The sequence below is a fragment of the Bidens hawaiensis genome, unplaced genomic scaffold (genome assembly GCF_021521415.1).
Source record: "Bidens hawaiensis isolate Kalapana, Puna unplaced genomic scaffold, B.hawaiensis_p1.1 tig00008970_1, whole genome shotgun sequence".
In the NCBI taxonomy this organism is placed as follows: Eukaryota; Viridiplantae; Streptophyta; class Magnoliopsida; order Asterales; family Asteraceae; genus Bidens; species Bidens hawaiensis.
The window spans coordinates 813,379-828,901 of NW_027491655.1; the positions used below are offsets into that span (position 1 = coordinate 813,379).

Sequence of the window (15,523 nt, forward strand, 5' to 3'; positions counted from 1 at the left end):
TTTTCCCTTATCATTGTGTCTTCTTTCGTCATTGTGTTTTTTGTCATTGTGTCTTTCAACTCATTATTATGTTTTTTTAAATACTAATAACACCGTTGTGTAATAATAATATGTAAAAATAATGAAAAAATAACAACAAATTATCTTACATAAAACACAATGATTAATACATGTTACATAATAACTTGAAACGTAAAACACAATGGTTGAATACGTATAACACAATGACCTAAAACGTAAGACACAATGGTGAATACGTATAACAAATGACCTAAAACGTAAGACATAATGGTGAATATATATATAACACAATGACTTGAAACGTAAAACACAATGGAAACAGCATATTACACAATGACTTGAACGTAATATACAATGAACGCAATATAATTTTTCTCAAATTAAATGAATTTGTCATATGTCAATCAGAATAAAAGACAATGAACGTATTACACAATGACTAAAAGTTAATGACGAACAAAACGACACAATGACGTAATCTTTGTTTTAATTTTTGTCTTTAATATGAGTACTAATTGAAAAATATAATGATCATAATCTATAATACAATTCACATAAAAACTCAACTAAAAGACACAATGAACAACAAAAAAACAAAACTAAAAAAACCCATTAATTTTTTTTATTTTTATATAACAATATGATACTCATATTAAAAATAAAAAAACGCTTATTATTATGGTGAATTTAAAAAAAAAAATAATATCGTATGAAAAAGTTATGGACATTTTAAAATGATAGGGGAATTGACATGTGTTTTGCATGTGGAGCGAGAAAGTCAACAAATATGGGTTATTACCTTCATGCCCTTTTCATTAATTTTTATTTATTAAATTAATCTCAGACATTCAAATTTAAGATCAATGAACTGGATTACTTCTCACGCTTCTCATTTTTGTTGTCTTTTGTATTTTAAGTTTACCCATATAACTTATTACACTTTTTAAGGTATAAGGAGGTGTAAATAAGGAAGCCCAAATACCCCCTAAAAACTATGTTCATTTTGCTTTTAGTTAAGTAATTATTATTTAACTATTTTTCCACGTGTATGTTCATATTTGTTTCTATTCTCAGAAAAAAACTCATTTTTTTTGTTGTAATATACACGTCTAACTATTTCAAAACACGAACGTCAATAGTTGTGACAACGTGACTTAGCATTTTATTCTGAACTCCTTCTAACTATAACTCGTTTTGATCATAATATATACAATTTAAACAATGTGGTTGGACCCTAATTACTGTCTTACCCTAATTACCGTTTATCCAAGGATGGTAATAAAAATGGTCGCGGCCGTTGCTTCATGTTTCTTGAACTGACAATATAAACACCACCTATGTAGTAGTTGCATCCAACGTCAGATAGTGAATACCTGACTCGTTCAAAGTTGCAGTTTAAATTTAATGTTATGTTTTTTGGAAAGACGATAAAACAAGAGATGCACAAACTAGATTTTGGGGCTTTAAAACCCGGTTGATTTGGTCTATAGAAGTCAAAACCACATCTGGGCCAAACCATATCAGATTGTAATAGGCTTTGAAGAGAACTAAACGGAACTGGTAGGAACCGACTCGAATTGGGTTGGGACAGGTTTCATGAACCGATATAATCCGACATATCAGATCCAAACCGGACCGGTTCGAGTGAATTCAGATTCATATCATGATCTCGATATTTTTCTGACCTCTAATCGAATGTTTCACTAACCTTAATTCATGGTTGTTTCTGAGAATCGTTAAATTTTTTGGGGCCGAAGGGGGGAAAAATTGGGCCTTAAGTAAAAGGGTTTTTATTGGGTTTAGACTAGGGATGAGATCGGGACCGTACCGGTACCGACCGGTCCCGGTCTCGAAAATCCCGGTCCCGAAAATCGCGGATTCTTGGTATCGGTACCGAAATATTCGGTTCGGGGACGGGACCGAGACGGTACCGGTATTTAAGGTAAAATTACGGGAAATTACGGGAAATACCGGTACCGGTACCGAAACTCAAAACGTTGGTACCGATTCGGTACCGACGGTACCGATTTCGGTACCGGTACCAGTCCCGAATTTGCCCATCCCTAATTTAAACAATTAAAATTTTCAAATGAGCTTACGTTGTTAGGTCTGAGCATGGTACCGTACCCGTACCGGTACCGAAATCGTGTTAACTATATACTTATCAGCATTATAAAAAAGTATCAAACCGTGGTTTCAAACCACGTCTGTCTTGATAGCAAAACCACCACACAATTAAAATTGGTATTAGGTTTTATTTTTTTTTATGCAATCCATAGTTTAAAACCACAGCTTGCCTAATTTTAATCAAAATTATTACTTTTTAAAATACCCATATAACACATTCATAATAAATACTCAAACCACGGTTACAACATTTTTGTAACCACCTTCAAAACCATAATATGAAACAACTTTTATTAAAATACCATTTATGAAAAAATTTCTAAAATGTTGACGGTGGGAGGTGACAGAAGTTTTACAAGAAGATAAAGATGAAAGGGGTGAGGTCTCAAAAAAGTTAAGGGAGGGACGAAGTTAATGAAATCACATCAAATCCACATCAACTCCCACCTCCACGAAATCAACCACATGGCCCACTCACTCCTCCATGGCCCCACAGCCCCCTTGTGCCGCACCCGCCAGTCATAGTGTCATACCCTTGACACCCACGCGAACAATATTTTACCTTCCCGCAACCCAAACACCTCCTAAACTCGTTTATTCGGGTCTCGGGTCGCCCACACGCCTCTTAGGAACACATTCTTAAACCATGACAAGCCAAGTTTTCTTGATTTTCGCCTAACCCGAACCATTCTACCATAAACTTATTCACCGGGTGCATTAACGGTAACGGTAACACCAACAGTTTATTTTTATTTTTTAAAACGTTAATTACGGATGCGAATTCTCGTGCATTAGCTTGCATGAGGAGGCGCCGGCCTTGGTGGACGTTCTTCCGTACTCCGTAACCGTCTTGGAGACAATGCGCGAGTTCACGAAGAGCGTCCACGTGGCTGAGGCACGCTGCTCTCGCACAAAGAGCAACGCCTGCGCGAAGATCCTTATCGTTCCTTAAGCCTCCGCTACTGTTGAACTGAATCAACGCAAGCGAGTATAGTGCCGACGCGTGTGAATTAATCACCGCCTTCGCCATTAACGACGCGCCACTTCCTCGAATTTGTAAGCACTAAAACAGGATCTACAAAATAAGAAGTTTAGTAATTAAAATTTGTACAATAAATTCAAAATACAATAATACTAGAAATTAATTTTAGGGAGTTTTTTTATGTTTTCAATTTCGGTATTTTCAATGGTACCAGACTACCAGTATTTTAATTAGGAATGAGATTAGTATTGTATCGAAAAATACCGAAACCTATAATATGTAAAAGCATATAACGTGTACCGTACTGATTGAAAATACAGAAACCAAAAACATGGGACTATGTACCGAAACCGACTGAAAATACCGAACCAAATATACCAAGTACACTATTATCAATCGTACCGGTACTCGTTATTCATATTTTTGGTTTTGGTATTTTCATTCAGTGCGCTATATGGTTGTACTCGTTTTTAGTACCTATACTAAAAAATGAGTAAAGCCGTATAATACCAAATACCATACCGATTGAAAATTCCGAAACCGAAAACATAAAGAACTTTTACCACATAAAGAACTTTTACCGAGACAGATTGAAAATACCGAGTATCATATTTTCAACGGGCAACCAATGCTCGTTATTCATGTTTACGGTTTCGGTATTGTCAATCAGTACGGTATTTTCACTCGTTTTCGGTACCGGTACCGATCTCATTTTTAAATAATAATTTATTAATATTCACCATGCATTCCGAGAATATCACACGCCTCGACGTTACCGGCGTTAACACACAGTTTCAAAAACCGGTGAGCCTCTTCACATCAACTTTTAGCACTAACAGTAAGCGTTTTAGGACATGCTTTTGACAACACTAACGGATGAACCCCTAACTTATTCAGCCGCTTACATCTGTTAACAACACAAAACCACAATACACATTTTTATTTTTATTCAGATCTTACTTATAACAAAATACAAAATAACAATAATAATATCAAAACGTACGTGTGAAGAATAGAGATGAAATCAGACGGTGAAGATGCGGTAGAACTGAGTTTACACAGAACTAGGTAAACAACGCACCGTGTTGCGTCGGCGCAGCAACTCGAAATCGGTTGGTATCAGTTAAGTTTGTTACGACACTGACAATAAATCAGAAAAAAAAATCATTCAAAATTGTATCGGCACACGTAAAATTTATGATCAAATGACATGAACTTGGTTACGATGTAGCTTATAATACAATTAACATATTTAAAATGATGTTTACATGATCGTTAAAAACGGGCACTGAGATGGTGAGTCGATGTGAATTCGGCCGATATCAGATTTATTTATTATGGTTCTGGAAATAAATCCAAATAATAAGTTCTTCCAAGTTAAAATATTTAAAACAAATCGTTCAAAATCGTTCAAAATTGTATCAGTTAAGTTTGTTAACACACCGATAGTAAATCAGAAAAAAAAATCGTTCAAAATTGTATCGGCACACGCACAACTTATGATCAAATGACACGAACTTGGTTACGATGTAGCTTATGATACAATTAACATATTTAAAATGATGTTTACTTGATCGTTAAAATCTGGGCACTGAGATGGTGAGTCAATGTGAATTCGGCCGATATCGGATTTATTTATGTTCCGGAAATAAATCCAAATAATAAGTTTTTCTAAATTAAAATATTTAAGACAAATAGAATAATAAATAAATACATAAACAAACAAATACACAAAAAAATCAAATGACAAAATAAATGAGGAAAAAAAGTTGCTACCTACAATAGGTCTCGAACCTGCAGCATACACACATGTACAAACTCTTAGCCAAAGACTAACCATAGAAAGCAAAAGCCATCAGGCCACACAATCCTATTCCGTTAATAAACAAAATTATTTGAATAAATATCATAACTAAACTAATATAATATTTTAAAAGAGAAGTTGTGACACCAACATTTCACTCTTTATCTACATAGACAATAGATATAATAATATCATCATGTAATGATTCAAATGGATCATATATTCTTGGCTTCTTCTTCATGAGTAGAATGTTGATGATATGTATTTCTTTTGTGACTAAAAGTTGAAAATGTTGAATGGTTTTATTTTGTCTAGATGTGGAGATTTGTTTGGGATATGGAGAGGTGTGCATCTCGAAACGGTTGATTCATATGTTTATTGTGTAGAAAATTAAAAGGCTAAATTGTAGGTGGTTTTATAGTTGATTGATATAAAGATTTAAGTAAAATTGAAGGTGCTACGATGGGGTTATTACAGGCCCGTCTCCGATAATGATGAAAAAAATTTAGGTCCAGTGCGAGATAAAATTCGGGCCTCCTTCTTAGGTTAATACCCGTCCCAATAGGGTATCGACGGGTTTGAGATTACCTTTGATTTTTTTCATGAATTTGAGATAGGTATGTGATTTGTAGTATCTGATTACGTGCCCCAATTACCCGATAAAATACCCAATTGTAACCTGCCATAATATTTTTTTAATATGTTTTATATATGTTAATATACATAAATTATAATATACACTATTATATTCAATATATACTATAAAGACTAAAAATGTTAAGATTCATTCAATTATATCTTGATTTAATATTTTAAATTTTGGTTATATCAGTTGGTTCCATCATCACATTATTAAATAATAATCAACTGCGTTTTTTATTTTACTAAATATTTTTTTAATTGATTTTTGTTTGTGTTGAAACTGAATTTAATATAATTTAAAATGTGTTGAAACTGAATTTCATTATCGATCTTCTTCTAAATTTGAGATTGGGCCTCAAATAGTATATGTTAAAAAAAAATCTGTTGGGCCCTTTTGACTTTTTGGGCCTCGTGCCCTTGCACATAGAGGTGCACAAATCGAGTTTTTTGTAATACCCAGGTTCGGGTATGGACCTGTTTCGGGTATGACCGGGTATTGGAAAATCGGGTATTGGGAGAAATCAGGTAGGGTTCGGGTAGGGTATTGGGGAGAAAAACTCAACCCTATGCACCCGGGTAGGGTATGATCGGGTTTGGGTATAACCGGGTATTGGAACCGGGTATGTGTCCGGGTACGACCGAGTATTAATACCCGGTTTTGAATTTGTAATTTTTTTTTATTCATTTTAAATTTGTTTAAAATTTAAATCTGCTTTGTAATTTATAAAAATAATTAAACTATATTACAAAAACCATAAATCCACTTAAGTACAAATATTACTTAATAATATGCATTTTCAAAAAACTTAAACATAAAAGTTATGAAGTAAATATATAAAATTACTATAAAAACTCATGTATTATTTCGGGTATTAGAAAATTGGTATCGGGTATCGGGTATAACCGGGTATGGGTACTGGGTATGACCGGTTCCGGGTATAAATCGGGTACGGTTCCGGGTACAGGTATTGAGCTCAAAAAGCATACCCTATCCATACCCTACGGGTAGGGTCGGTTCCGGTTTCGGGTATTGAATACCCGGGTATAAAAAGACCGGTTTCAGGTATTTTTTCGGGTCCGGATCTAAGTACGGGCTTTTTGTGCACCTCTACTTGCACATGTTGCACTGCCCCAAAGGTTATTAAATATTAAGGAGCCCGAGCCCACGTACTGTGAATAAAGAAAAGGGAGACAATAAATGGAAAATATCAATATACTTATTTATGTTAGTATTTTTTTGCTTTTATTTTAACAGTTATTTGGTTTATTGATGGGTGATTAGTTTACTCAATAAGTGTTGAGCGTTAGGCTGGCATGTCCCCTAAAGAAAGTTTGTGCATCTGTTTGTCCCACCAAATTCGACTTGGAGACCATCCTTAAGAAAATACTCATTACATGAAGAAAGCATAATGGTTCAACTTGAAACCCCTATATTCTATTTATTTTTCTTTATCACAAATGAGACTTTTTATCAATACTTGCTTTTAGATGAAAGTTTTTTGTTGTCTTCCCTGAGACTTAGTCACTTACATAATTGGTATTGTTATAAATACCCGGGTTCGGGTATAGAACCGGGTTCGGGTATGACCGGGTATTGGTAATAATCGGGTAGGGTATTGTCTCTAAAATCATACCCTATGCATCGGGTTCGGGTCGGGTATAGAACCGGGTATTCTAAAACCGGGTATTTGAATACCCTATTATCGGGTATTGAAAAAACTCTAGTTACGGGTTTTTTCGGGGTTTTTTCCGGTATTTTTTTTATATAGATTGGATTTTTTTAAAAGTTTACACTTTTTAGGGGTATTTTTAAGGTATTTTTCGGGTATACATCAGGTATTTATTTGAAATACCTGGTTTCGGGTATTGGAAAACCTCGGTTCCGGGTTCGGGTATAAATCGGGTTTTCGGGTATTACCTGGTACAAATCGGGTCCGGTTCGGGTTCGGGTTCGGGTTTTAGTGCCAAAATGCATACCTTATCCGTACCCTACGGGTAGGGTCGGGTTCGGGTTCAGGTATTAAAAACCCGGGTATTAGAAAAACCGGTTCCGGGTATTTATTTCGGGTCCGGTTCCGGGTTCGGGTTTTTTGTGCACCTCTACTTAAACTTGTATATTATTTACTATATTATTTACTAGCTTATATCCCGTGTGATACACGGGTTGGAAAAAATATTTTTTTAAACATATTAACAAATATGATCTTTGAATTTTTAAAATCAATATACACCTCTTCTATTTGTTGGTTTCTATATTGAACCGCTCAACATCAAAATCTAAAAAAAGTAAATGAAAACCAACATGAGCTTTCTTATATAAAGTTTGTTAAGAGATCAAAAATTATGATAGCAGTATTTACCACATATTGTAATATGGCTGCAAGTAGTTTTCAATTCCATTTTCATGAAAAACAGAAAATTACGGGTCGGGTTATAAACCGGTTTGATTCTCTAAAGTGCGAACCGGTATACGAACCAACGGGTTTGGGAGGTTTGGTAACCGCTTTGGCCCAAACTGGTTTTTGGGTCTTATTGCTGGATTCGAACAATTCGAAATTCAACTTGAATATGATTTTCAAGATTCCAATTTGGTTTTAAAAATTTGGATTTGATTCGATTCAAATTTGAGTTCAGTAATAGAATTTAAAGCAAATATGAAATTATGACATCAAATTCAAGTCAAATATGAATTCAAGTAAAAAAAAAACAACGTTCGAAAAAATCGACTCGATTAATTCTGAAATTCATTATTTGATTCGTTGAACACCCTGGTTATCGGGTCGGTTTGTAAATTGGGTTACTAACCTGACCTGTTTTTTAACACCTCTGTCTACAGGTGGTAAATGACTAAATAGCACCTAATCCAATTAGCTGTTCTATCAGTTAAATGTTTTCATTGCTTACTTAAAACAATGTACCAAATCCAAAAGATTTACCTATCACCTAAAACAATTATTAAACATCAACCAAAAGGGTCAAAGGGTCAATTAGAAAAGGGTTTAAGGAACTTACAACATCATTAATTGTCTTAAATAAAAAGTATTACACGAACAATTAAAAAACTCATGTATTCATCATCCGCTAAAACCTCCATCTTCACCTTGAACATCATCAACCTCTTCCATGAACCTAAATTGATACTTTTTCCAGCAAATCAATCTCAATTCTTCAACTTAGTCATGTGATCATATAAACTCAAAACACATAAACACAAAAACAACATAACATTTAGAGTTACAGATGTTATATTACTTATGACAAGTTGATTTGTTGCAAGGGTGGAGTTGAAAATTAGATTGTGGCTATTGGTCCTACAGTAAAGGACTTAAAATTGATCATTTGAAACTCAAGTAGTCAAGTGCATTTCCATCAGTACACTAAAGCATAATGACTTTTGTTTCTTAACCGGTTCATGTCACTTTGAATATCTTCTATTTTCAAAGAAAACTACAGCCACTATAAGGTAATAAGAATAGGAAAACATTAACACTGTCATTATAGAGGGATCTAACCAAAAGAGAAACTTAAAAAAAACCTGACCCATCCATTAATAATTAACATAAAATCTAAGAATTCAAAAATAATAAAATTGCCTTAAGTTAAAAAAATACTACAATTTAAAATAATTCGTTTAGACCCGAACTCATTTTTGATCATAACCCTTTTTTAATCAAATCAATTTGATACCCTTATAAAAAAAACTTGTTTCGACCCATACTCATTCTGCCCGTAACTTGTGTCTACCCGAACTCGCTAAATATATAGATAATAATAATGGATGATAAATATTTGCAAGCCAACCCAACTCACCCTGTCCCACAAAAATGAGATGTTTAAACCTAGAGGCGAAGGATAATGAGGGCCAGGGGTGGCCCCGGCCCCCCCTGTTTTTTCGCGTGTTAGTGTAGATTTATCCGCTTTTTCGGCCGAAATAGTTTATACGTTGTGTAAATTTACCCGTTTTCGACCAAAAATTTAAGCCCGGCCCCCTCCTCGTTTATAACTTTTTTTAAATACATTTTGAGTCGGGGTTCACGTCCAAGCTTCGCCACTGTTTAAACCCATTTCACTAACCAACGTAATAAGTAATAACAGATGCAAAACTTTTACCTTGTGGTGAGATACAGTTGAATGCAAACAGTGTGAGAATAGAATCTACCTAAAGTGGTCCTCGGTCAACAAAGTCCCCACTAAAAATATACGGATTTTCTTATGAGAAGATACCTTTGGGCTCAAAGATAACTAAAAGACCAAATACTGCATCCACACAATGATCGATTATTAAGAAAATATTAATGATTAGGCAAATAAGTTTATGCTTTGAATTACCTGAGTGCACATCACCACAAACAGTGAAGTGGTTTCTATTTCGAACGTTCATTTCAACCATAGACGGTAACACCGTTAAATTTTTCTCTCGGCTGTACTATGTAGAACAATTTAAAAGGTTTATCTACAACATAATCACAATATTAATAACATAATAATGGTAACAATAAGAATATAAAAGTGTGAGATTAATAAAAAGAAACACTCAATTGAAAGCAATCAAATACAGACCTGTGTTCTGCAATCGTTGGGTACTTGGGTTACATACGCTGGTTCTTCAATTGAAATCTTTAATACAAAATCAGATATATATATATAGACCTAAGTTGTTCGATTAGGATTCTAAAATCGATTCCATGGCTTCTTCAATTGTTGGGTTAATCTGATCCAAAGCACCATGAAACCCTAGTAGTTGAAAGAAGGGTGACGTTTGTGATGAAAGGAACGAAGTAAAACAGATTACATACCAATGATGATGATTATTTATGCCAGAGAACGAATCTTCGATAGTACTTTGATGTCGATTGATGAATTGCTGATATGATTTTGCAGTATGAATTAGGGTTAGAATTTGTTTTGATCTGAATCAGGTCCAGATGTAGGGCGCGTGGGATGAGAAAAAAAAGATTATTTAATAGAGTATGAGAAATTTAACCTTTGAACGTCACGTGGCCTATAGGTTTTTAAAATTCATTCTTTATATAGTACAACCTTAAAAAGTTCAATTTTATTAGTGGATTCTCACAAATTCTACTTATCCATGATTTAATATACCGGATTCGTTTTTTACTGATTACAAAACTTTTTGGATCCAATGATCTAATATCTAATACTTGTAGAGAAAATGAAGGTTCAGTGAATGTGCGAGACATTACCATATATGGTCGTTTTCATAAACACTAATCCTCGTCACACTTTCGTCCCCGGAACGATAAGGACTTTACCTTGTTATCATTTATCATAATCTATAAGAGAACGCACATAGATACATGTTAGTGACACGCACCATGTGATACACCATTTGAAGTTTATAAAGAATACACGAAAAGCACAATGTTATTCATTCTTTATTATGTATATTTACTTCTTTTTAATCTAAAATGTTCATGATTTGCATACCAAGGGCTTTATATTACCCACATATACCCTTTTATCGGTTGTAAGTGTGTGTTTATTTGTTTTCAATGTTATTTCATTTATTTCCATGTATCGCACGAATACAAGGGTCGGGCTAAACGTACTCCCCTCTCTTGCTATCCATACACCCTCCTGAACTTTCATTTTCCTTTAACATTTGTAATTGACATATTAGTCCCCCTTATTTTATTTTCTAATTTTCTCAAATTACTAAATAAAAACTATTAAGTTTTTATTTTTGTTTTACAGTATTTTTATATATTTTTGTTATTGATTTTATTATTTTATTTCTGTAAGATCTTATTAAAATTTTGTTTATTCTTTTACGTGTATTAAAAAGTTTTGTATGTTTTCTCTAGCTAGGTTTTTATTTTTTTTTTGTATTCAAAACAATTTGACTTTTTTTGTTAGGTTTGAATACATGACATTAATGTTACATGAGAAAAAAGTCAATTTTTTTTATCAAGTTGTATGTTCTTTTTATTTATTAAAAAATAATATGTTTTTTATAAAAGAATGTAAACTATCCGTTAATTTAAAAAAAAACGCTCTCTAAAAAGATTAAAAAAAGTATAGGAAAAAAACTTTTTTTTATAAAAAGAAAAACAAAGTTTTTTAGATAAGAAAAAAAAACATTTTTCTAAGTAAGAAAAAACATGTTTTTAGTAAAGGCTTTTAAATATACATAAAAAGATAAATAAAAAAATTGTTAAATAATAAAAAAAAGCTTTTATAAAAATAATAATGATAATAAAATATAACAAAATGACAAAAGAAACAACAAAAAGGTCTAAACTGTATTAATGTAAAATTTGAGGGATGGGGTGTGTTTAGTAAAAATGGATGAGAGGGGGGTATGTTTAGTAGCACCCGAATACAACTAAGAGATTTCACAACAAATCTCCAAATACCGTCACAAACTTTCGCATTAACTTCACATCAGTTTCGCCTTAGATTCCAAACTATCTTCAGAAACCCAAGTTCTATTATATGACAACAAACTTCCACGCATTGTTATATGATCACCTACTTTTATAACTAAGTTTATATTTAAAGTAATTACTTAATTAATTATACTTTTATACTTCATACATATATAAATTATATAATATAATTTAGAAATTAAATAGAAAATTAAAAAATAAAATCTTAAATTAAAAACTAGCGTATGTGTTTTGGGTTTGGTTGGTTGTTTTATAAAGTTTACAATTCAAAAAAAAAAAATCTAGCGTAAGAATGTACTTAAAAATCACTTTTAAATTTTACAAAAATCATTGAATATTTATAAACGTCTATTTTTTATATTGATCTTGTAGGAAAGCATTGAATATTCGTCACTATTTTGGATAGTTTAGTGGTGCTTCTAATTTTATCTTTGGATGCCTACACGTTGAGTAAAAGTACATAGCAAATGAACAAGAAGACCTAAAGTAAGAGACCCCATTGTATAATGACGTTTGTAATTGACACAGTTCGTGTACTACGATGGATGACATAAGAATTGAACTTTCTTAAAAAACTATGGGTGAAGTTTAGTGGGTGTTAAGTCGCTAACACATTTATCATTATATTTTTTAAATTTATTCGTATCGTATTGACTACTTAAGGTTAACGTTATCCTTTTGTACTTTAATAACTTGATGTGTTTATTTACGTCATTTTTTTGAACGGCTAACAAAGCTTTTAAATGGCCTATTGGTAAAAATCACCATATTAGGGTGCACTCGCTTCCAGACCAAGGAAAACCCTCACCTAAGGCCAACGCTCATGAACACTTGCATGAAAGTACGACAATGCGGTGATATAAAACTCGTTCAGTCTATGATGTAATTACATAATTACTCTACTTGTATATATAATTACTCTACTTGATTATCACGTTTAAAACACATAAATTTAACACATTAAATTTATTCGTATCGTATTGACTACTTAAGGTTAACGTTATCCTTTTGTACTTTAATAACTTGATGTGTTTATTTACGTCATTTTTTTGAACGGCTAACAAAGCTTTTAAATGGCCTATTGGTAAAAATCACCATATTAGGGTGCACTCGCTTCCAGACCAAGGAAAACCCTCACCTAAGGCCAACGCTCATGAACACTTGCATGAAAGTACGACAATGCGGTGATATAAAACTCGTTCAGTCTATGATGTAATTACATAATTACTCTACTTGTATATATAATTACTCTACTTGATTATCACGTTTAACACATTAATTTCATTTGTACGTTAACTTTCCCCTATATGTGTGTGTGTGTGACCCGACTGAAACGCCTGAACCGGGCCCAAAGAACATTATATACCGATTTGACCCGACACGAACGACTGAACCGAAAACGAAGGTATCCAAGCAAAAAAATTCCGACCCTTGTGAGACAATTTCCTGGATCCGCCACTGGAGTTGGATATATATATATATATATATATATACACACACGTTAATCACAAATGCAACATTCATTGTAGGATTGGGCATAGGGTGAGTGATGGCATGGGGTCTCATGAATCATGATTGTAAAGGTTTGTTTGGGTTTCGAGTACTACTGTTTGTTGAGCATGAATCATGAGATCCTTTAGGTAATGTAATGTACCTATTTTCTTTGTGTTTAAATAACTAATAAAAAGATAGCTAAATGTATCTGTCCTTAATTTGTATCATACCATCTTAAAAGATCAAAAATAAAAAATTCCTCTTTATGTTAGCGTTGAAAAAGTTGAAAAGAGAGAATTATTATATCTCATGCGCATGTCACATGCTTGGATTTAACTGGGTTTTTAGATAATTGTTAGTGTAAATGACTAAAAACGAGATAATTTGTCATTTAAAGGACAAAAGTTGAAAATTAATTTTTCTAAAGGATCCGATCTGTAAATTAACTATTTTAAATAACAAAATTTGTATTTCTAATTTTCTATCATGCAACAGATTTAAAAGTGCTACAAATAAAATTAGAGGGCGGTTTAGTGTGGGACAGGTATTCAAAACAGAAACTACCATAATTTTACTTTTAAGATTAAAACATATTCTAAGAAAGAAAATATAATTTTACAACAAATGAAAACTAAGATAGTCCTAATATTAGAAACTAGGTTATTGTCCCGTGGGCGCCACGGGTGGAAATATAAAAATCGTCTAATAAACACATATAATTTCAAACGACAATATTTCCCGTCCTCGAACGTAAGTTAATAGAACTTGTCTAAATTCGAAGGATAGACAAAGTCTATTAAATCAGATATTGGATATAATGAATTGTTAATTCATTTGAACCCCCCCCCCTAATATTCCCTTCACCTATATCCAATAGTCAATTCGCAAATTATTTAATCTCTTCAACATGTAAGGATTGACATCTAACTGTGAGCCTCGTGTTTTTTTTTTGATAGTTTAAGTACCTTGTGCTTTTACAAGGTGTAGGAAGAACTACTAAAAGTGTCATTTAAAATAAACATGAAGAAAATATACAATTTAACTATTTATTTAACAAAAGTATCATAAATTTAGTATCCACAACTCCCTAAATACTTCCTTGTATACGGTTTATACTTTAATTTGTAATTAATCAATTTAAAGGTCAAAATTAAATTAACTACGCAATTGATGAATATAAAGTAAGAAATTACATTGTATTTAAATTCCACTGTCAACTCCTGATATGTAATTATAATAAAAAATATAGTTTACAAAGCTTTCGATAAATAAAGTAAAAAACCTTATACAACAAACACCAAATAAATTGAGGTTTTTACCTAACACCCGATTAGAGATTGAGAATGAGATGATAGTTTATATAGCCTTTTGATATCTAATTTTCCATTAGTAAGATACTAATAATGTATTCATTTTTTAATACATACAAAAGGTGAATAAAATAATTTTTAGTGGTTCTTAAATATTTAGTAGTAATTGAAGCTTACTATTGTATAATAGTATTATTCCTCCTAATCATTCTACCTCCACATGGGATATCATCATAAAACTGCCTCAAAAAAGCTTTTAATAATTCTTAAAAAAGTCAATGATAAAAATTTAAGTAAACATAATAAATAAATTAAATATGAAAATGTGTTATTAAACTTGGTACCAAATGTTGTGAAACTGAATATCTTAATTTCTTAAAAATAAAAAAAGTCAACACATTTTCCCATTTATACAGAGAATAATTAAAGATTTTAATTACAATTAATTCATAAACTGATGATTTTACATAATTATGGTAAATTGAATGATATGTGGTTTTGGTAATTGAATGTGATTTTAATCCGCTTATTCAAACGATTTTGAATTTTGGGATATTTAATGATATTAGAAAAGTTAGTCTCACCATTTTTATTATAGAAAGTAATTAATTTTGATAAATGACTATCATAAAGTAAATTAAGAAAAATATTAAATGATTTATCATAAAGTAAAGTATCCCCTATTTAGTAAACATCATTTAAATAAAGAACTATAGTATATACATGGGTTTAA

The 15,523-nt window shown here is 32.2% G+C and overlaps 1 pseudogene; it reads right to left on the bottom strand.

The window, feature by feature from the left end:
* Nucleotides 1–2,568: 2,568 nt before the first annotated feature.
* On the bottom strand, nucleotides 2,569–9,150 carry LOC143530672 (F-box protein At5g50450 pseudogene; annotated as a pseudogene).
* Nucleotides 9,151–15,523: the final 6,373 nt, after the last annotated feature.